Source organism: Chrysemys picta, chromosome 1 (assembly GCF_011386835.1).
Source record: "Chrysemys picta bellii isolate R12L10 chromosome 1, ASM1138683v2, whole genome shotgun sequence".
Lineage (NCBI taxonomy): Eukaryota > Metazoa > Chordata > Testudines > Emydidae > Chrysemys > Chrysemys picta.
In genome coordinates this window covers 151,397,628-151,421,208 of record NC_088791.1, presented here as the reverse complement: position 1 = coordinate 151,421,208, position 23,581 = coordinate 151,397,628, and positions in this window count along the sequence as shown.

The following is a 23,581-nucleotide window of genomic DNA, read 5'->3' as shown; positions in this document are numbered from 1 at the left end:
GGCATTTCTCTGCCATATGAGCACCCTAATATACTCATCCTAAAATCCAGAAATCAACACATGTCATCTCAGACATGACAGATACCCTCAGCCTGTGGCTTCAGCTGTTATAGCTTATTCAGATACCATGGTGATGAGGGTGGTATAAAAAATTAGCTAGCTAGCTAACTCCTTGACAGTCACTTACTCACCCCATGGAGCAATAGTTTTCCACTCTAGATAATGCACTAGGTAGAAAGGTCAACTAGTTTGTAATAGAGAAGTATTGCCTGTGTTGAATAAATGAATGATAATGGGACGTAATGCCCCAAGGCATGGTATTTGCCCAGACGGAGGGAATGTGGTAAGGTGATAGCTAAATAGATTAGATTAGACAGCATGGACTGATATGTATTGTGGGGGAAAGAGATTTCAGTTGATTCTTTTTTTCCTTTTGCCCAATTTCTCCACTCCCATTTTTTTCTGTGATGCAGCACATTCCATCCCCTGCCCCTGCCATCCCAAACACACACAGTGTTTCTCTAGTGACAGTGTTTTTATCAGAGGGGTGTGGGTGTTGAGGGGGAAAGAGGCTAATGAGAAAATTCTAACATAGACTGAGTGCTCATCAAAAAGATAAGACAGCCTGGGCTGGATGGAACTACCGAGTGGAGCCACACTGCAGCTTGCTCAAATGTGTGCAGTGCTTATGTGTCAGGGCTGTAACCCTCCCATCCTCTGGCCAAACACTCTTGTGTCTGCCTTCCCTCGCAATGTCTTTAGCTGCACTAGGCAAGAGTCCAATGGAGCAACAGGGAAGAGAGAGAGGTGAGAACAACTGCAGAGTATGAAGAAAGAAAGAAAGAAAGAACAGAGAGAGAGAGAGATGCACAGATGGGAGTGAAGGAATGAGAGAGAGATTTATTCTGCATTCCCTTGTCCATCTCCTCCACACACTGAATCACCCAAGCATGAAAATAGATGTACTGAATTTCAAAGGAAATAAAAGAAGTGGAAAATTAACTACAGATGAAAAAACTGGCTGTGTCCAGACATTTCTGCATATCAACCTATTGTGCTTTCTCTTATCACCTTCTGAAAGGAGTGGCCTGGGTTCAAAAGGATCAAACACAGAGGGAAGGAAAGAGTTAAAAAGAAGAGGAAGGGAGGAGGAGTGGAAATAGAGATCAAAGCAAAGGAGCAAGAAAGAAGAAAGATGATCTTCTTAAGGAAATTGGCATGACCTACGGTGTATGATAGCTCCAGCAGGCCTCCATGTTTAGCATCATGAATGGGTGGGGTTCGGTAGAGTTCCAGCACTTTTTGTTTTTCCCAGTCAGGTCTGGCTGGCAGCAGGCAGCACCAATGGACGGGGACAGCTCAGGTACAATGACAGCTGAAACCATCTGCATCACCTTACAGCTGAACCAACGGTGAGCAGCTGTGTTCCAGTGTAGTGGTGGCAAGGAACTCTTTCCTGATGGTTACGGATGCCTGAGCCACATAGTGGTGTAGGTTGATCTGTAAGGCTCCAGCTGTGTCCTTTGCCCTATCTTGCCCTATACCTTCCCTTGTGAGCCATCATTTCCTCTCTGCTCATTGTGTTTGGCCCTATTCACTCTCGGTGCTGGTTGCCAGCAACACTAACTTTGATGGTCACAGTGGATACCAGGCAGAGCTATGTGTGGTGGTGCTTTTGTGACATTTAAACCTCCTATTCTACAACCATATGTGGGCTTGGTGCACTCCACTAGCCCCCGCCCAGTCCTACTCAACCTGTGTGTCTCACATTGAATGCCCGGAATGGTTATGGACATTTAGCACACCCTGTTTTCTGAGCAGTATTTGGTGCAACTGGTTTCATTATGAACTTTCCTATGCAGACTTGGACATGTGGGCCCACAGAGTCCAGCGGCTGTTAACCCCCATGTGAGAAAGACAGAGAGATTCCTCCATTGTGATCATCTTAACGAGAACAACGATGCGATGTTACTATGAGAAGGAGTAAGGTGTATTTTAGGTGTACGGTTTTCTTAAAAAAACAACAAGGAGACTGGTGGCACCTGAAGAAGAAGTGAGGCTTTTACCCACGAAAGCTTATGCCCAAATAAATCTGTTAGTCTTTAAGGTGACACCAAATTCCTTGTTGTTTTTGTAGATACAGACTAACACGGCTACCCCCTGATACTTGGTTTTCTTAAGCTAGCTCGGTGCTTTCCTCTGCAGATTGACAATAAAAGAGTAGAGAAAAGAATCCATACGAAAAATAAGCTATGGGCTCTGGCACAGTAGCTGCCGCAGTCTATTCAATGGATACTGATTCTTGGCATATGACAGAGGTATAATCTGTTGTAACACTGTCCTATGTCTGGTGATAAGGGCCAGGAAATAAAAACCAATCTCTTATATGACTCTCCTGTATGTCACATTTTTATTAGAAGGCCCACAAAGAAAAGGATTTGAGTAGGTTTTTATTATTGTTGCGCCTCTGCCCAGTGGTAGCTGTCTGGAGCCTTGCAGGTTGGCTTCCCAGGATGGAGAAATTAGTGGCATGGAGTCTTGGTGTAGTCTCAGTGTAACTTGCTGTAGCTACACACTTACACCTGTCCTGGAACAGAAGTGGTCCCAAATAGCATGCAGAGCAATCCCTTTTCAGGAATCTCAGCCCAACACCAGTGCTTGTGTCCAGGGCAAACGAGGGGGGGGGGGGGGGAAGCCAGTACAATTACCGGGGCCCGGCGGTCTGGAAGGGGGCCCAGCTTCCCCCCCATCTCGTTGGACCTGTTTAGCCGGTCCGCCCTTGCTGGGGGGCCCGAAAAATTTTTTTCACCGGAGCCCAAACCCGCTCTCGGCGGCCCTGCTTGTGTCCCTGGGAGCAACTCTACCTCAAAAATTGACTCTAATCAGCAAACAAGGGAGAGAGCAAACTCTCCTGCTGTTTAGACAGCTCCCTCTGCACAGAACCTTGTGTAACAAAATCACCAACAACACAGAGAATGTCTTCCTAATACTCAACATTTGCTCACACAGTAACTAAAAGCCTTTGGAAGACTACCTAGCGACACCACCTAGTGACACCTTCAATAACATAATCACTAGTTATTATTAGTAGCAATATCTGTACAAACATAGAGTAAATGACAGCCTCTACCCCAACCAGCTTACACTCTAAAAGACAAAATTTCACAGGGGCAATGAGATGAACAAGTGGGCTGCGGTGGGGCTTTGGGAAGATGGGTTAGCAAAACTATTACAATGTGCACAATTCTTAGCCAGCCAGGAGCAGTAATCACAACTTAACACCTACCCAGCTGTTATCGGATGGCAGGTTTGCTTCTTCACATTCAAAAGATCTTCCTGTATGTACCGGAGTCAGATCTAGTGGCTTTAGTGACTAACATAGGGTTTCTATTAGTATGTGCTCCCACTAGCCCTGCAGCGCCAGCTCAGCTCTGGGAGAGGGAATTGGAGTCTACTTACCCCTTCCTATACAAACAGAATTATTTATTAAGTTCCAATCAATTACATCTGTGCAACGCAACTGATGGACAGAGAAGCATACAGGTGTCACTGAAGGCCTAATTTGTCCTGCAGAACTTTTATTATTCCTGAGGGCTCATGGGAGCTTGATTCTAAGATCACAGGTTGAATTTTCAGGGCTGGCTGTTAGAAGAAAAAGGTTTTACATGTAAACTGAGCTTATTGCTCTGTGATCATTGAGAGACAATACATGTGGGCCCACACAGTGCCCTCGTAATAGTCACACTGCAGAGCAGAACCACAGTCCAGATAAACTCTGGAATAAATAAAAGAGCAACCCCGCTGTGGAATTTGTAGATTCCCGCTCACAACTGTTCAGCATATGGCAGGTTCTGCTGCAATTTCCACAACTAGAGAAGCACAGACTATACAGGACCCTAATCATAACTGAATCCTTAGCAATAGTTTCGTGTCACACTAAAACTAACGGCTCTCAGGAGCCCACATTCTGACCTGAGCCTGCCAATGAATGTTAAAAGGGAGGGTGATGGGTAGCACAGACCCTTCTGGACCCCACAGGGGGCCCTCATGATAATGGTAGTGCTCCCACACCAAAGTTTCCCTAAATAAAAGTAAGCAACTTCTATCTGTGGTGTGGGGGTCTACGATACAAGGGGAGGAGCTCTGCTAAATGGAATAAAAGCAAGACAATAGTATCACTTGATTATCAGGAAGGAACATATAAAGAGAGAACTTGCCTCCTTACATCGGTTTGAGTCTTCTGTGGGAAGGACTTGGGAACCGGGCACTGGCCACATAAAGGCATTTTTGAGGTGGAGTGGCAAGGGCTTCATTTGGTAGCAAAATATATGTGCTTCATCAGCTGGCATCATGATGCACACTGCATCTAGAGGGAAAGGAGCAGGGTCAGGAAGGAATTTTCCCACGGGTCAGATTGGCAGACACCCTGAGGATTTTTTGCCTTCCTCTGCAGCATGGGGCACTTGCAGGTTTAAACTAGTACAAATGGTGAATTCTCTGTAACTTGAAGTCTTTAAACCATGATGTGAGGACTTCAGTAACTCACCAGAGGTTAGGGGTCTATTACCAGAGTGGGTGGGTGAGGTTCTATGGCCTGTGATGTGCAGGAGATCAGACTAGATGATCATGATGGTCCCTTCTGCCCTTAAAGTCTATGAGTCGGGCAATGTGTAATGCACAGTGTGCAGGAACACAGACTATAGCAAAGCTAAAAGGGGTTGGGCTGCTTTGCCTCTCACTCACAAGCAGAAGGCAACTCCCATGCATCTGCAGCGTGCAGGGGCCATGTGGCATGCAAACATAGTGATTCCCACATGGGGAATATCTACTGGGCTGCTATACCCTGCATCAGGAGGACAGCACCTCCTGAGTGGCCAGAATCCATTGGGCTATAATGTTTGAGGCTGCTAAGCTCGGAGCAGGCATTGCCAAGAATTCCAGCAGCACCTTGTGTGCCATATTCCTCCCTCATGTAGTCAGTGGAGTTACTCCAGGGATAGATTTGGCTCTGCTGGGACATGAAGCAAACTGCCCATGGCCCAGCCCTGCCTTTTCTGCCTGCTTTCCCCATAACAGTCACACTGCAGGGAAAAGGGAGGGTTTTTTTTCCAGACAGCACTGCTCGCTCACCACTCAGCCGTAGAAGTTTCTTGTTATCATTGTCCATGAGCCGGAGTCCAAAGAAATGAAGAAAGTGGAGGCTATTTGCGGCTGTTGTTTTGAATGTGAAGCAGAGCGGAGCCTGGATTTCATTCTCAGGGCAGCACAGGGTCACAGGCTGCACACAGATAGCACCATTGCTTATCTCTCCCCAAGGCATAGCTCAGAAGAAAGAAAAGAGATACACAGCATTGGGCAGGGTTCACTGCTCTTGGCAAACTGCTGCCAGCATCCCAAAAGTGAAGGGCTCCCTCAGCTAGCCAGCCAGATTAGCCACATAGTGGTGATAGACTCTGTAGCTTATTACCAAAACCCCTGGGCCAGCCAGTTCCCTAACTTGGGGGTATATTATATCACCCAGTGGCCTAGAAGTGAGAGGCTCCATGAGGACTGGTCATGGGATATGAAACTATCAGTGCTTGGTCACTGCTTTAAAGAATGCAACAGATAGTGATAGCCTTATGGATTTTAGCAGCAATGCAAGCAACAGGTTTCGGTGCTTCTGCTCCTCCCCTTGCCGACCACAGGTGCCAGCCATTCCTACCCCTTCCAATTTAAAAAAAGAACACTCTACTGCTATTGTTCCCACCCCATTGCTTTGGGCACTAGGGGATAGGAACAAGCAAGAAGTTACTGCATGTGGCGTCATGGCTACACATCTCTAGGAGTGGGTCGGGCTGCAGGGAAGATACCAAATGCACATGTGCCCTATCTTCCGTAGAGGAGCAGGGACAGCTACAGGTTCACTTGGGGCCAAACCAAAATGTATGGGCCAATGGGATGCAGTTAATTTTCCATTTCACGGAAGACCCCAAACCAACAGCTTTAAGGCTGGGAGGGGAAGCTGAATGAGAGCATATCAGCCTTTTCTCCCTCAGCCTTACAATTCACGCTTCAAAGTGGACAGGCCATGGACAGAGGAGGAGCAGAGGGAACAGAATTGAGTGCAAAATACTCTTGCATTGGCAAGGAGGCTGAAGCTGTTTATGGCACAATAGTCTGGGGGTGAGGACAGGAAATGACTCAGGATGCACGCCTGAGTCCAGAAGGCCTAAGTAGGCTTGTAGGGCAGAACAGGACCAGGAAGGTACATTAGGGTAGAGACAGGGGCAGCTCTATGTATTTTGCCGCCACAAACATGGCAGTGAGGCAGCCTTCGGGGGCAAGCCTGCGGGAGGTCCGCCGGTCCCGCACCTTTGGCGTACCCACCGCCGAATTGCCGCCGAAGCTGCAGGAACAGCGGACCTCCTGCAGGCATGCCGCTGAAGGCAGTCTGACTTCTGCCCTCATGGCGACCGGCAGGCCGCCCCCCACGGCTTGCCGCCCCAGGCACGCACTTGCTGCGCTGGTGCCTGGGGCCGCCCCTGGGTAGAGATAAATGGAAAGTCAGAGCAGCAGAGTTGTCATGAAATATGAAATCACTGTTACTCTTGAGCAGTCTTTATCAAACAAGTACAAATTACAGATACAAACGGGCTTCCACACACAGCTTGAGTCCTAGCTTTGTTTCCTCTGTTTACCAGGGACACACTTTGTCTGGAATTCTACAGTATACAGAGTCATATGGTGGCTGACTAATATGTAAGCAGCGACAGTGGAGACTGCCTTATTGTCCTCTCCCATAATCACCTTCTGCCATGAACTGCACATAAGACCAGCTCCCAGGTAAAACCTGTTTGACAGGAGCCCTTCAGAGCTGCCACTGTTTACCATCAAGATCCCGGATGATGATTTGGCCAGATCTTACAAGTTCTTTTCAAGACAGTTTTGCTCCCCCAAAGCTTGTCCTCTCCTCCATCCCCCCTCCACTCCAGTAGACCTGACATGGGAGGGCTACATCTCCCTGCCCTCCTCTGTCTGCAGTTGAGAAGAAAGGAAGCTCACCCAGATGGATTTCAGCAGTTCTCATGAGTATTTTATGGTCTTTTACTGATTTACAGCCAGTTCAGCATTCTTGTAAATAGTCATAAATTGGATTGAAGTCATAAATCATAACCAGAGAGAGAGAGAGAGAGTCTCTGAGTCCCAGCCCAGGCTAAACTAGCATCTACGAATATACCCAGAAAACATGTTCCCTCATTCCTGGCTCCCTGCAGTCTACACAAATAACCCAGACAGCAGCCCTATTCCTGATGGGCCTTACTCTCCCACTCAACTTCCCACTCCACAGGGATACATGGGGATGCATTTATGTAATACACAACCCCCCATTTCTTACAACTGGTTGGCATGTCTGTCTATCTAAGGTACTTATATGGCCCCCATTATCATAGTATCTGAGCATCTCCCCCCCAGGAGGAAGGGCAGTGCTATTATCCTCATTTTACAGAGGGGAAAGTGAGGCAGAGAGAGACCAATAGTGGGCTTTTCAAAAGCCCCTAACTCCAATTGAATTCAAGGAGACTTAGGCACCTAGGCACTTTTGAAACCTGAATGTGACTTACCCAAAAAGGAAGAGAACCCAGCTCTCAGCTAGGGCCTCTGGACCATCCTGCTTCTCTCTCCTCTTCCTCCTTCAGATGAAGAGGCAGGAAATTCACAAAAATCAGAGTGACCCAATCTAATCTGCTGGTTAGAGCAGGAAGCTGGGAGTCAAGACTCCTGGACCCTGTCCCCATCATGGCCAAAGAATTGGTGTTTGACTTTGGCCAGGTCATTTAATCTCTTTTTGCCTCAGTTTATCCCCTATAAAATGTGAATAATGATACTGACTGACCTCCTAGGACTTGTCATTAGTATTTGTGAAGTGCCATGAATTCTTGGATGAAAGACACCATGGAAGACCAAAGGATTATGGGTGAAATTTTCAAAAGTGGCAAAGTGATTTAGGAACATACATCTCACTGAAAGTCAGTGTGGTTTGTGTTCCTAAGTCACGTAGGTGCTTCTGAAAATACCACCCTGTAAGAATGAAGTGGGGTATTTTTTTTTTATTAGGAAAGGGTGAAAAGCAACAATAAGACCCAACCAATACTGCATTACAAATATACTGTGATGAAGAACCATGCTTATCTATATTAGTGACTCAAGCATGGCTAGGTTTTGGTTGTGTGCATGGGCCCAACCTGAGTCATAAACATTGAAGGAGCCTTGATCTAGTTCTGCTAAAGTCCCAGGCTGTAACACAATTCCCAGAGGCTGCTAAAAACCCTTTAGATTCACTTGGTTCAGGCTCGCCTATGTTTATTTATTATTTAGATCGATTTAGCCTTATACACACATCTACTGAAAAGGAGAGGCTATGTCTCACTCTAGGCTCCCCTTGACAATTCTTAAATACAAGTACATGGTTAATTTTCAACATGAATGGAGGCTGATATAATAGTAGCGTGCCCCAAGGATCTGAACTGGTAACAATGACTTTATTTATTAATGATCTGGAAAAGGGGATGAATGACTGCTCATTAAGTTACAAGTCAGAGAATTTCAGGCCATAATCATCTCACTGCTACCTTGTGCTCCTGCTGTCTGCTCATTGCATCCATCTTTGCTTTTCCATTATTACATACAGGGCCGGTGCAAGGAAGTTTTGCGCCCTAGGCGAAACTTCCACCTTGCGCCACCCCCCAGCCCTGCGGCAGCTCCCCGCCCCCCCTCCCTGAGGCACCCCCACCCCCGTGGTAGCCCCCCCCCCCCCGCAGCAGCTTCCCCCCACGGGGAGCCGTGCGGCAGCTCCCCACCCCAGCTCACCTCTGCTCCGTCTCCTCCCCGAGCACACTGCCCCCGCTCTAATTCTCCTCCCCTCCCAGCCTTGCGGCACCAAACAGCTGATTGGTGCTGCAAGCCTGGGAGGCAGGAGAAGTGGAGCAGCGACAGCGTGCTTGGGGAGGGGACGTAGGAACGCTGTAAAAAAAAAATTGGGGGCACTGCTTTTTGGCGCCCCCAAATCTTGGCGCCCTAGGCAACCGCCTAGTTTGCCTTAATGGTAGCACCGGCCCTGATTACATATTTGTTATTTATATTATCATAGTGCCTAGAAGCCCCAGCCATGGACCAGGATCTCCTTGTGCTAGGTGATGTACAAACACAGAACAGAAAGATGGTTATGTTTAGATTGAAAGCTTTTGGGGGGCAGGGATAGTCTTTTTGTTATGTGTATATATAGAGTGCATGGCACCATGGGGCCCTGTTTGGGGTTTCTAGATACTACTGTAATAACACTGGTCTACAATTTTTGAGAAGTCGTCTGCTTCAGAGATAAAATGTGCTATTTATTATGTATTTTGATGTGCTGAATTCAAATATGACAATTAAAACAACTGATTGGCTACTGTTTCTAAAATATTTAAGTTTTTACATTTTATGTCTATGTATATTGTGTAGATAGTAGAGTTTTAATCATAAATTGTAAACCTAGGTCTTTTCATGTGTTTATGGTTGCTTTACATGATATTTCACCTGTCCTGTTTATGTAACACTTTAAAAATCAGCAAAAGGGTTATATAAATAAAATGTATTATGAAACAAAAGGCAAAAAAATATTATGTACATAGTTTAGTCCTATTCAGTGTCTACTCGGCGCTTCTTGGCTTGTCTCTTGTATTCATTAAATGGAGCATCTCTTGTCACTGTCCAGCAATAGTCTGCAAGCGCTGATGGGCTCCATTTACCCTGATAGCGTTTCTCCATTGTTGCAATGTCCTGGTGAAATCGCTCGCCGTGCTCGTCGCTCACTGCTCCGCAATTCGGTGGAAAAAAATCTAGATGAGAGTGCAAAAAATGTATCTTTAGTGACATGTTGCAACCAAGGCTTTTGTATGCCTTGAGGAGGTTTTCCACCAACAACCTGTAGTTGTTTCCGAGAAAATTTATTGCTACTAACTGGAAGGCTTTCCATGCCGTCTTTTCCTTGCCGCGCAGTGTATGGTCAAATGCATCATCTCGAAGAAGTTCACAAATCTGAGGACCAACAAAGACACCTTCCTTTATCTTAGCTTCACTTAACCTTGGAAATTTTCCACGGAGGTACTTGAAAGCTGCTTTTTGTGTATCCAGTCTGCAAACCAAGCAAGAGAGCAACAACCTTCAAATCACCACAAAGCTGCCACTGATGTTGGTCATAGTTTATGCACCTCAAAAGTTGTTTCATGTTGTCATAGGTTTCCTTCATATGGACTGCATGACCAACTGGAATTGATGGCAAAACATTGCCATTATGCAGTAAAACAGCTTTAAGACTCGTCTTCGATGAATCAATGAACAGTCTCCACTCATCTGGATCGTGAACGATGTTGAGGGCTGCCATCACACCATCGATGTTGTTGCAGGCTACAAGATCACCTTCCATGAAGAAGAATGGGACAAGATCCTTTTGATGGTCACAGAACATGGAAACCCTAACATCACCTGCCAGGAGATTCCACTGCTGTAGTCTGTAGCCCAACAGCTCTGCTTTACTCTTGGGTAGTTCCAAATCCCTGACAAGGTCATTCAGTTCACTTTGTGTTATGAGGTATGGTTCAGAGGAGGAGGATGGGAGAAAATGTGGGTCCTGTGACATTGATGGTTCAGGACCAGAAGTTTCATCCTCTTCCTCGTCTGACTCAAGTGAAAATGATTCTGGTGCATCAGGAACCGGCAGTCCTTCTCCGTGGGGTACTGGGCGTATAGCTGATGGAATGTTTGGATAATGCACAGTCCACTTTTTCTTCTTTGACACACCTTTCCCAACTGGAGGCACCATGCAGAAGTAATAATTGCTGGTATGATCTGTTGGCTCTCTCCAAATCATTGGCACTGCAAAAGGCATAGATTTCCTTTTCCTGTTCAACCACTGGCGAAGATTTGTTGCACAAGCGTTGCAGCATATGTGTGGGGCCTACCTCTTGTCCTGATCTCCAATTTTGCAGCCAAAATAAAGGTGATAGGCTTTCTTAACCATAGTGGTTATACTGCGTTTTTGTGATGCAAAAGTCACTTCACCACAAACATAGCAGAAGTTATCTGCACTGTTCACACAAGTACGAGGCATCTCTGCTCACTTTGGCTAAACAGAAATGTGTCCCTTTGCAAAATCAAACACTGACAAATAAGAGAGCACGACACTGTATGATTTCTAGAGCTGATATAGGGCAATTTGTTCAGCAGAGTGATGTAAGCTTCATTATGATTGCACCATCCATGACTTCTAGGAATAACATGATGCAATTCATACCATGTATGACGCAACACCAACTTCAGATTGCATCATTCATTGTTTTGCCTAAAAAGCAAGTACTGTCCAAACCCAGTCATAGATTTATTCATAGATCCAGTCAAAGATGTATTTTAGTCATTTCTGGTTTAAATTGAGATCCCTTCCCTTTATAACTCACTTATCCTCCGCCATTCCCAAGTCAAGGGTCGTATATACTGACCCAATAGCATATCTTGAAAACTAGAGCCAATCAACAATTTTAAGCATTGTTTTCGTTCTCAGTGACCCAGAATTAGTAAAGTTTGACTACATTTATTTCAGAAGCATTTTGGCTGTAGAGCAGTGTAATTAATAAACAATAATCAGCCTTTTTCTGTTTGTAAATTATCCGTAAATCGGTCATGATTTTCTTCCTAATTCATTCTTTATTCATGTTTGACAGTTTGTGTAAAGAAACTGTAACCTATGTATTGTTCAAAGGTTGGTCACCATAGGTGTTCGCTAGTCATACTACACTCTGTAATTGGTTACCTAAGTCATTCAACAAAGCTATCCCAGTGACTAGACTGTAAATGTCTTACACAGGGACCACCTTCTTGTTCTGCAGTTATATTGCACCTAGTACAATGGAGTCCTCCTGGGCTGGGGCTCCTTGGCACTAAGATGATGAGGATGATTATAATAATAATTAATAATTAATGACCTTTTCAAAATAGCGACCAGAGCATGTCAATTGCAAACACTCTCATACCTATTTATTTATTCGGTCTTGCTTTCCACAAACAGTCTTGTGAATAAAAACTCATTCTTCTGAATGCTTGAGAACAGGGGACTATAAAAGTTCATGTATACCAGTGACATCAATCAGCTGGTTTTGTTTGCAAGGATAGTCACAAATTCTTTTTTGCTGTATTCACCCAGCCATAGTGATCAGAGGGAAGACTGGTAAAATTTACAAAATGACAAAAAATCATTATGATCAGCCAAGATTAGAGGATTGAAAGAGGTTCTGGTGTGGTGAGAGTGTCTCTTGAGATCTCCTAGTTAAAATGTAATCACCAAATTAAAGAGAGACTTGGAATGAGTCTCCTGCCTTAGATGGAGTATCCTCTCCTTGGGTACTATTAAACTCTCCCTGTCAGTGAAGACACAACCCTGGGGATCATTACAAAATAATTCATAAGAGCAGACGTTTTGCCTTGGGAATGGATTAAATGGCACCAAATGGCAGTTGTGTTACAAAAATGCCCCAGGATAAGAGACCCCTGGGCTTCCTACAAGGTCTCCATCCCAAATCTGCTCTCGCCACTTCAAATTACACACATCAGCCATTGTGTGGTGAGAGCAATAGACCCTGCATCATTCTCAGAAATGATGTATAAACAGTTCCAGCAAAGTATAGAGCAGGGCATGTTTGTTTGCCATCTGGCACTGCCTTCCTTTTGGTTGTTTACATGGCAAAACAAATGGCCAGCACTCACAGTACTGCAGCACTCATCTTCAGGCTCATCCTCAGCGTGCCATGTGCCTGGGAAGGAGCCATGGAGGGACCTGAGGGTTGGGAAGAGCTGTGAGTGTGGGAAGGTGGGGAATTGTTTGTTTTGTTAATGTTTAGTACTTATTAGTTAACCTTAACCTTTTCCATCCCCAGATCCTATTTTCCTGCTTCCAATAAAGTCCCCTTTTATTATGGTGTTATTTTGGGGTGTGCCATTTTTTTGCTGGGGTTTTTGTTGATGTACTTTATTGTTCTTGTGTACTGGGTTTTATTCTCCTTGCTCATCAGTAGCATTGTTCATTTTCCCAAGGGACAGCACCCGTTTTGTTTCAGGCACAGTGAGAAGGCACCTTGGGTGGAGACACTGAGCACCAGAAAAAGAACCTAGGACCCAACCCATGTGAGGAGCAGGGAGAAGCCATTCCAAGTATCAAGCTGGAGGAAGGAGGCTTGAACCACACCTCAGGGATGGGGTTACACGCAGCAGCACACCACTCCCATCTTCATCTGCAACTAGCAAGAAGATGGTGTCCCATCCTGTCACACAGACTTGGGCACAGATATCCAGGCATTCATGACTACAGCTGAGTGTTTTTTTCCAGCAATAATGAATTCACTGAAAACCAATGCATTTTTGGGGGGAGGGGAGGGGCACAGAAAATATTAGCGAACTTGGGTTGGATTCAGCCAATAGTTTTGGCTGAAGAAAACCTAAAAAAAGAAATTTTCAGAAATTTCAAAACGGTTTTGATGGTTTTGAAATGAGTCATTTTGATGCTCCATTTGGAACCAACATTCAAATGACTTTTGTTTGAGCCAAAAAAGTTTTTTTTTTTTTAATTATTATTATTATTAATTTGTTTTGGGGAGAAAAACTGAAAAAAAATCAAATCAAAATGATTTTTTTAATATATATTTTTCAGTTCAGCCACTGAACCAAAAAATCAATTATTCGCTCACTTCTATTCATGACTTCCACGACTGATGATTGCAGTTAATATCTATGAAGGAAGCTACATACCCTGGAATAGCTCCAGTTGGTACAACATACAGCATCCAATCTGTTTAGCGACTCAGATTATTGCGAATACATCTCCCTGGTGCTCTCCTGCCTGTACTGGCTCTCTGTTGAATACAGAGTCCAGTTCGAGGTCACCTCTCTGACACTCCAAGCCCCCATAGCATTACCTTCACTGCCTAGAGAGAGTGCCTCTCTCCGCATGGCCATAACTTGCCATGACCACTACATTCTGCTGGGACAAGAGAACTGCGGATCAACAGCGTGAGGCTCCTGAGTGCAGGAGACAGAACTTATGCAGGACCCGGACCATAGGGCTCACTCCCATGAGAGAGAATGACGACCACGGGTCTCCTCACTTTCACAACAAAATGCTAAATGCATTTATTTGATTAGTGCTCTCTCAGTAAACTCTTCACGCATGCAGACCCACAACACGCCCACACACCCACTCACTAACACGCACAAACATAAACAAATTATCCTATAAACTAATCAAGCTCTTTCTCCGACTGGCTGAGGAGGAAGAAAGAGGGAGAGGTTATTATTTTTGTTTCTATTTTTAAATGCATGTGAGGCTCTTATATAAAGTGGCGATAAGAGCCAAGTAAGTACCCAGACGGACAGGAATACTGTACAACTCAGCAGCTATGCATGGTCCCTAGTTCCCCAGCCACCAAAAGCCAGTTCCCTCTTAATCCATGCTACATCTGTAGCAACTCTAAACAAATGTCCCACTAGTCTTTTGCTGAAATTTTTAATGATTTCCTTTCCACCAAGTTCACTCCCCTTTTGTGTTGTCTTCCCGTAAACACTCTCTGGAGTGAGTTTACTGGCAGGAGTGTTCATGGACACAGCAAACTGCAAGTCAGTGCTGCACAATATTTGCAGAAAGTGCATTTTGAGTTTATCGCGAGTCTGCCCATGATCTCCTCTTTGTAAAAGCCTTTCCACCATAACAACACAACTGTGACAACTCTTCTACCCCCAAACCCCTTCCAAAGAAAACAAAAACAAGACAGGAAATTAATAACATCTTTTAAAAAAATCCTCCCAACTCCATCCAGAGTTTTGACACTGAAAAGGGAAAAGTGGCGGAGACCCCACAAAATCCACTGGGAACTTTGCTATTGTTACTGATTTTACATGGAAAGCACACAGACAGTCTTCCTAGTATATGTGCAATGTGTCTCAGGTGGCATGTGACCAGGAATCATCACCAAATTTGATCTGCTAGTTGGATCATGAACTTCCCCAGTTTGGTCCACGTATTGACAGGGAGTGCGACTTGAATGCTGATCCATGCCCTTCACACAGACAGTAAGGTGAGAGGAGGCAGCATAAAACAGATAGATATTAAATTCTGAATAGAGAATATCACATATGCTATGCAATTCTCCCAGCAACCAAGTTCACAAGCAATGAATGTTTTCAGCCAAAATATTTTGACAAAAATGACCACAAATTATTGGATACTGTGGTTTGTGCATAGACTAATGGTGAACAGAACAGAGGGCTACATTTGATGAAGCCAGACAAATTCAGATTGGATATAAGGCACACATTTTAGCAGTGAGGATGATCAACTCCTGGAACAAACTACCAAGGGAAGCACTGGAGTCTCCATCTTGTGATGTCTTCAGATCAAGATAGGATTTCTGGACATTATGTTTTAGCCAAACTCAAGTTGTCGGGCTCACTTCAGGGGTAACTGGGTGAAATTTAATGGCCTATGATATACAGGAGGTCAGACTAGATGATCTAATGGTCTCTTCTGGGCTTAAACTATAAACCTACAAATCTGTTACAGGGCTGCCATGTCCCAAGTGCCACCTCATGGCCAGCAGCTCTGCCTTGGTTTCCTTCTCTGCAGGATACCTTAAAAGCTCCACACCATCGTCCAATGCTGTTCAAAACAAGGTTCCCCATCTGGGGTCCAATGTATTAAGTCCCACAAATATGGTGGCATACAACAAATGGAACTCAAAACAACAAAAAAAGTCTTCACCCCAGTTTCAAGCTGGACCCGCTCTCCTCACTGAGGGCCTATCTTCCTTTCACAGTTCACATACTCTTCCTCTTGAGTCCCAAACTGGGCCAAGCCCCACCTCCCCAAGGATCTGTCTTCATGCTCCCCCAGCAGTAACTCCCAGCCCTTCTTGCCTGGAGTTTGGCCTTCTGGTCCTGGAGAGGACCCAAACCCTTCTCTGCCTCCTCCACAGGTTGCCTCCCTTAGCTTTCCAATGGTCACTATTTTACATGCTCCAGGCCTGATTGGGTCACATGACCTACCACTCTCATGACCTTCTCCATTTTTTCCCACTTGGGGAGGTGAGCTGGTTTTGTCACAGGCCCATCTCTCCATAAGGGTCCAGCCATCCCTCTTATGATGCACAAACTGTTCATTGCAAATAGCGGTCAGCCCCATCAAGGCCCTCAACTGATATAGGCAGACATAACTCCTTTGACTTCATGAGCTGCACTAGTCTACACCAAATGAGGATCTGGCCCAGTTTGCTCAGCTCTAGTCGCAGGTATGTGACAAACCCTAGAATAAAAATAACAAACAAAAGCAACAATCAGATTCATGGAGTTAGATTATGAGTGGTCCTTAAAGGGTAATGCTGGAGCCACTCCTTCTGTACACCCTCGAGGGTGCACATTGCACCCGAGGCAGGAAAGAAAGGAGGATTCGAGGCTCTGCGTACAAACCACCACGCATACAAACACACACCAGGCTGCAGAGTGGACCTGGCATCCCTGGGACGTATGTTACAGTCCCTGTAACAACCAATGAACCAGCCAGACACGCACACACAGGGTGTCAGGGGGCTCTGAGAGGAATTCTGTTTTCCTGGTGTAGCAGTTCCTCCCAGAGCTGCCCCTTGTCCAGGAGCCACACCCTGCTTCCAAGGCCAAAAACAGGATTTCTCCCTACCATATATTTTCTAGCATTTTGTCCTATCTATTTTCATGCTCTCAAGCAATAGGGCGCCACTTCCCAGGAGATACACTTCCACCCAGCTCACTTTAAGCTTTTTTCTCAGGATGCAGTTTAAAATTTCCCTTTCTCCATTTCTTCCAATTACTTCTACTGATTCTCCCACATATCACCTTCAATGGTTTGTGTTTTCCCAAGGTTACCATGTCTCCTTTAGTTGCTGCTTAGCCAAGCTATCTGGATTTTGTCCTTTTAATCTTTTCCCTATGAAGCAATCCCTCTAGCCTCTTGATCATTTTTTTTTCTTTTCTCTGAACAACTCCGGTTCTTAGTAATGACTCACTGGAACAAAAATATGTGTAACTTTTATGGAAATGCAATATGAGCAGCATATGTTTTCAATACTGGACTTAGGTGGCACATACGGATTCATGGTGCCCCTTTCACTTATTACAGTCCACAGACATACAAAAACGATGTAAAAATATTACATGTTATCACATACTATACGTATGAGAGAGGCAAGATGGGTGAGATAATATCTTTTATTGGACTAGCTTCTGTAGGTGAGAGAGACAAGCTTTTGAGCTACACAGAACAGACCGGAAGAAGAACTCTGTGGAGCTCGAAAGCCTCTCTCTCTCACCAACAGAAGTTGGTCCAATAAAAGATATTAACTCACTCACCACAACACTGCAAACATAGTGTGTGTGTGTGTGTGTGTGTGTGTGTGTGTGTGTGAGAGAGAGAGAGAGAGAGAGAGAGACATGCTGCCACACATCTGTCCTCCCCACATAGGGCTGAATAGGTCAGGAATGGGGTTGTGGGGTAACACATTCAAAAATGGGAAAGATAGAAAAGTTTACTCAGGCCAAAAGTATATCCTTTAAACTATGGAAACTCAGGCCAAATTATTGTAATACTAGAGACTGTAAAATGTAGCAAGGGAGATGTGAAATAGAGATAAAGGCAGCTCTAAAGAGCTTTTCTGAACAAATGATACAGTGGCAAATGCAGGTCCAAACCTTGTGGGTGCTGAATTCCCCCTGGGAGCAGAAGAGTGCATTTCTGCTCAGAAAGCGGAAGGGGGCTGGATGCAGGAGCAGGCTCAAACAGGGAGTGCACATCCCTTGTATATAGCACGAGGGCCAATTCCGCAGAGGCCCCAGCTAATGCACAGGGTGCGGGCTGGGTGTGGTATCATTGGGTAGCACACGAGGAGTGTACAAGTTACTTTAGCCACTGAACTGAACAAGCCTCCACAGTTCTACAGCTGCTCCGTGGACTTGAAGGCAAGAATGTGTTCCTACTTCCTCTCCCCAACCCCCTGTGCATTAGCTGGAGCACACGCTGAGTAGCTGAGTTGTGTTCAGGGCCATGGTTTTGTCCTATAAAGCAGATAAAGACAATAAGGAATTCTTGACTGACCTGATCCATAGAATCATAGAATCATAGAATATCAGAGTTGGAAGGGACCTCAAGAGGTCATCTAGTCCAACCCCCTGCTCAAAGCAGGACCAATTCCCAGCTAAATCATCCCAGCCAGGGCTTTGTCAAGCCGGGCCTTAAAAACCTCCAAGGAAGGAGACTCCACCACCTCCCTAGGTAACGCATTCCAGTGTTTCACCACCCTCCTAGTGAAATAGTTTTTCCTGATATCCAACCTGGACCTCCGCCACTGCAACTTGAGACCATTGCTCCTTGTTCTGTCGTCTGCCACCGAGAACAGCCGAGCTCCATCCTCTTTGGAACCCCCCTTCAGGTAGTTGAAGGCTGCTATCAAATCCCCCCTCATTCTTCTCTTCTGGAGACTAAACAATCCCAGTTCCCTCAGCCTTTCCTCATAAGTCATGTGCTCCAGACCCCTAATCATTTTTGTTGCCCTCCGCTGGACTCTTTCCAATTTTTCCACATCCTTCTTGTAGTGTGGGGCCCAAAACTGGACACAGTATTCCAGATGAGGCCTCACCAATGTCGAATAAAGGGGAATGATCACGTCCCTCGATCTGCTGGCAATGCCCCTACTTATACAGCCCAAAATGCCGTTAGCCTTCTTGGCAACAAGAGCACACTGTTGACTCATATCCAGCTTCTCGTCCACTGTGACCCCTAGGTCCTTTTCTGCAGAACTGCTACCTAGCCATTCGGTCCCTAATCTGTAGCAGTGCATGGGATTCTTCCGTCCTAAGTGCAGGACTCTGCACTTGTCCTTGTTGAACCTCATCAGGTTTTTTTCGGCCCAATCTTCTAATTTGTCTAGGTCCCTCTGTATCCGATCCCTACCCTCTAGTGTATCTACCACGCCTCCTAGTTTAGTGTCATCTGCAAGCTTGCTGAGAGTGCAGTCCACACCATCCTCCAGATCATTAATAAAGATATTAAACAAAACCGGCCCCAGGACCGACCCTTGGGGCACTCTGCTTGAAACCGGCTGCCAACTAGACATGGAGCCATTGATCACTACCCGTTGAGCCCGACGATCTAGCCAGCTTTCTATCCACCTTACAGTCCATTCATCCAGCCCATACTTCTTTAACTTGGCGGCAAGAATACTGTGGGAGACCGTATCAAAAGCTTTGCTAAAGTCAAGGAATAACACATCCACTGCTTTCCCCTCATCCACAGAGCCAGTTATCTCATCATAGAAGGCAATTAGGTTAGTCAGGCACGACTTCCCCTTTGTGAATCCATGCTGACTGTTCCTGATCACTTTCCTCTCCTCTAAATGTTTCATAATTGATTCCTTGAGGACCTGCTCCATGATTTTTCCAGGGACTGAGGTGAGGCTGACTGGCCTGTAGTTCCCCGGATCCTCCTTCTTCCCTTTTTTAAAGATGGGCACTACATTAGCCTTTTTCCAGTCATCTGGGACCTCCCCCGATCGCCATGAGTTTTCAAAAATAATGGCTAATGGCTCTGCAATCTCACCCGCCAACTCCTTTAGCACCCTCGGATGCAGCGCATCCGGCCCCATGGACTTGTGCACGTCCAGTTTTTCTAAATAGTCCCGAACCACTTCTTTCTCCACAGAGGGTTGGTCACCTTCTCTCCATGCTGTACTGCCCAGTGCAGCAGTCTGGGAGCTGACCTTGTTCGTGAAGACAGAGGCAAAAAAATCATTGAGTACATTAGCTTTTTCCACATCCTCGGTCACTAGGTTGCCTCCCTCATTCAGTAAGGGGCCCACACTTTCCTTGATTTTCTTCTTGTTGCTAACATACCTGAAGAAACCCTTCTTGTTACTCTTAACATCTCTTGCTAACTGCAACTCCAAGTGTGATTTGGCCTTCCTGATTTCACTCCTGCACGCCTGAGCAATATTTTTATACTCCTCCCTGGTCATTTGTCCAATCTTCCACTTCTTGTAAGCTTCTTTTTTGCGTTTAAGATCAGCAAGGATTTCACTGTTTAGCCAAGCTGGTCGCCTGCCATATTTACTATTCTTTCTACACATCGGGATGGTTTGTTCCTGCAACCTCAATAAGGATTCTTTAAAATACAGCCAGCTCTCCTGGACCCCTTTGCCCTTCATGTTATTCTCCCAGGGGATCCTGCCCATCTGTTCCCTGAGGGAGTCAAAGTCTGCTTTTCTGAAGTCCAGGGTCCGTATTCTGCTGCTCTCCTTTCTTCCTTGTGTCAGGATCCTGAACTTGACCATCTCATGGTCACTGCCTCCCAGGTTCCCATCCACTTTTGCTTCCCCTACTAGTTCTTCTCTGTTTTTGAGTAGCAGGTCAAGAAAAGCTTTGCCCCTAGTTGGTTCCTCCAGCACTTGCACCAGGAAATTGTCCCCTACACTATCCAAAAATTTCCTGGATTGCCTGTGCACCGCTGTATTGCTCTCCCAGCAGATATCAGGGTGATTAAAGTCTCCCATGAGAACCAGGGCCTGCGATCTAGCAACTTCTGCTAGTTGCCAGAAGAAAGCCTCGTCCACCTCATCCCCCTGGTCTGGTGGTCTATAGCAGACTCCAACCACGACATCACCCTTGTTGCTCACACTTCTCAACTTTATCCAGAGACTCTCAGGTTTTTCTGCAGTTTCATACCAGAGCTCTGAGCAGTCATACTCCTCTCTTACATACAACGCAACTCCCCCACCTTTTCTGCCCTGCCTGTCCTTCCTGAACAGTTTATATCCATCCATGACAGTACTCCAGTCATGTGAGTTATCCCACCAAGTCTCTGTTATTCCAATCACATCATAGTTCCCTGACTGTGCCAGGACTTCCAGTTCTCCCTGCTTGTTTCCCAGGCTTCTTGCATTTGTGTATAGGCACTTAAGATAACTCATCGATCGTCCCTCTTTCTCAGCATGAGACAGGAGTTCTCCCCTCTTGCGCTCTCCTGCTCGTGCTTCCTCCCAGGATCCCATTTCCCCACTTACCTCAGGGCTTTGGTCTCCTTCCCCCGGTGAACCTAGTTTAAAGCCCTCCTCACTAGGTTAGCCAGCCTGCTGGCGAAGATGCTCTTCCCTCTCTTCGTTAGGTGGAGCCCGTCTCTGCCTAGCACTCCTTCTTCTTGGAACACCATCCCATGGTCGAAGAATCCAAAGCCTTCTCTCCGACACCACCTGCGTAGCCATTCGTTGACTTCCACGATTCGACGGTCTCTACCCCGGCCTTTTCCTTGCACAGGGAGGATGGACGAGAACACCACTTGCGCCTCAAACTCCTTTATCCTTCTTCCCAGAGCCACGTAGTCTGCAGTGATCCGCTCAAGGTCATTCTTGGCAGTATCATTGGTGCCCACGTGGAGAAGCAGGAAGGGGTAGCGATCCGAGGGCTTGATGAGTCTCGGCAGTCTCTCCGTCACGTCGTGTATCCTAGCTCCTGGCAAGCAGCAGACCTCTCGGTTTTCCCGGTCGGGGCGGCAGATAGATGACTCTGTCCCCCTGAGGAGGGAGTCCCCGACCACCACCACCCTCCTCCTCCTCTTGGGAGTGGTGGTCGTGGAACCCCCATCCCTAGGACAGTGCATCTTTTGCCTTCCAATCGGTGGAGTCTCCTTCTGCTCCCTTCCCTCAGATGGGTCATCTAGTCCACTCTCCGCATTAGTACCTGTAGAGAGAACATGGAAACGATTGCTCACCTGTATTTCCATTGCTGGTGCATGGACGCTCCTCTTTCTCCTTCTGGAGGTCACATGCTGCCAAACCTCCTCACAATCCTTCTGTCCCTGCTGTGCCTGCTCTGAATCTTCAGAACATTGCGGCCGTAGAAGCATCTCCTGACGTCTGTCCAGGAAATCTTCATTTTCCCTTATGCAACTCAGAGTCGACACTCGTTTCTCCAGCCCTCGAACCTTCTCTTCCAATATGGAGACCATCCAAAGCCAGTTGAAGTCTGGAAAGAGTCCCATGTACTTCAGCGAGCTTTAGCTCAGGCCCCAAGTACGCTGGAGAGGAGAGTCACTCACTTCATTGCTTACACAGGCTGAGCACCACATGCAGTTAGAGAGAGCAGTACAGTATATTAAACTGCTGCCTGTGATACCGGTAGGCAGCTGCAAGGTGCGCCAGAGAGATTCTTCTCGATGCAGCACTAAATATGTGCTCTGTGGAAGGGGTCAGCCCAGGCCTGATTTTAAAGCACAACCTGGGCCTGAACCCAACCCGAGAGTGTTGCCTTGTTTTCAGAACCAAGTTAAACCTGGCACTTCTTGAACCTGTCAGCGCTGCTGCCTTGTCACTGGGGCTTGGCCTGGTGTGAGCTCCATGCCCACGATCTGTCTCTGGTCACCACCTGCCTGTGGGGTTCGTGTGGCGGTGGCTGCATGTCCCACCCCTGCCAGCTGTCGCTGCCTCGCTGCACTGTGCATGCTGTGGGGTGAGAGGCGCTGTGACTTGGCAGCACACTCATACACAGAGCAGCGAGGTGGAGGTGGCTGGCAGGAGCAGGCACAAAGCTGCTGCTGCCCTGACTCCCCAGGCAGTAGGAGGTGATCAGAGACAACCCAATCCAAGCCCTACTGGGTTGGGTTGTTTTCAGACCCATCCTGACCTGAACCCGGTGCTTGTAGTCAGGTTCGGTTCAGGTTGCAATGTTCTACTCTGTGAACCTGATTTTCCTCTCAGGCACTTCAGTGGAAATCGGGCTGTTCCTCTTTTCTCCAAAATCAATAGGGTTCTTCCCATTGATGCCTAAAACATGCCCTGGAATTTTGGAATTGATTGGATACAACGTTCAAAAGGTATTGCATTACAGCCAAACAGAGAAATGCCCTCAAGATGACTATGGAGTGTTGCTTCACTTGTCCAGTCAGAAACAGGAAGCCTGTGGGAGGGCTAGGTAGGCCACAAGAGTGTAAAGAGATGCAGAGACTGTTGAATTTCTTCTCTTCACTCTTCCCCAGAGAGGGTGTTGGAGAAATATTTTCTCCAAGGTCGCTCTTCCTGGCTGCGAAGGTGAAGACAGGAGAAAAAAGACAGTGGGTCCCTCTGGCCAGCCAGCCCGACACGGCGAGGACTGCTCTGACCAGCCGGCCACCGGAGTTAACGTTTAAGGGCCAGTTAATGGTAAGCTAATGCTTACCGGTTAACCTTTTACACCTTTTACAACCTTAGCAGGAGTCAGACAATAATTATTTAAGGACAGTAGATGCTGAGATTCAAAAACGTAAAGCTTTATAACCATTAAAACACAAATTGTCAACATCAGAATATACAAAGAAAATATCCTCACATCAAACGCTAATAAGTCCCCAGACCGCATGTTTCTTACTTTGCCTATCTTTTAATTTCAATTATTAGCAATGGAAATATTGGTTGGTTGGTTTGTGTGTGCATGGTGAAATCGACATTTACCTATATAAATCTAATTCTTCCAA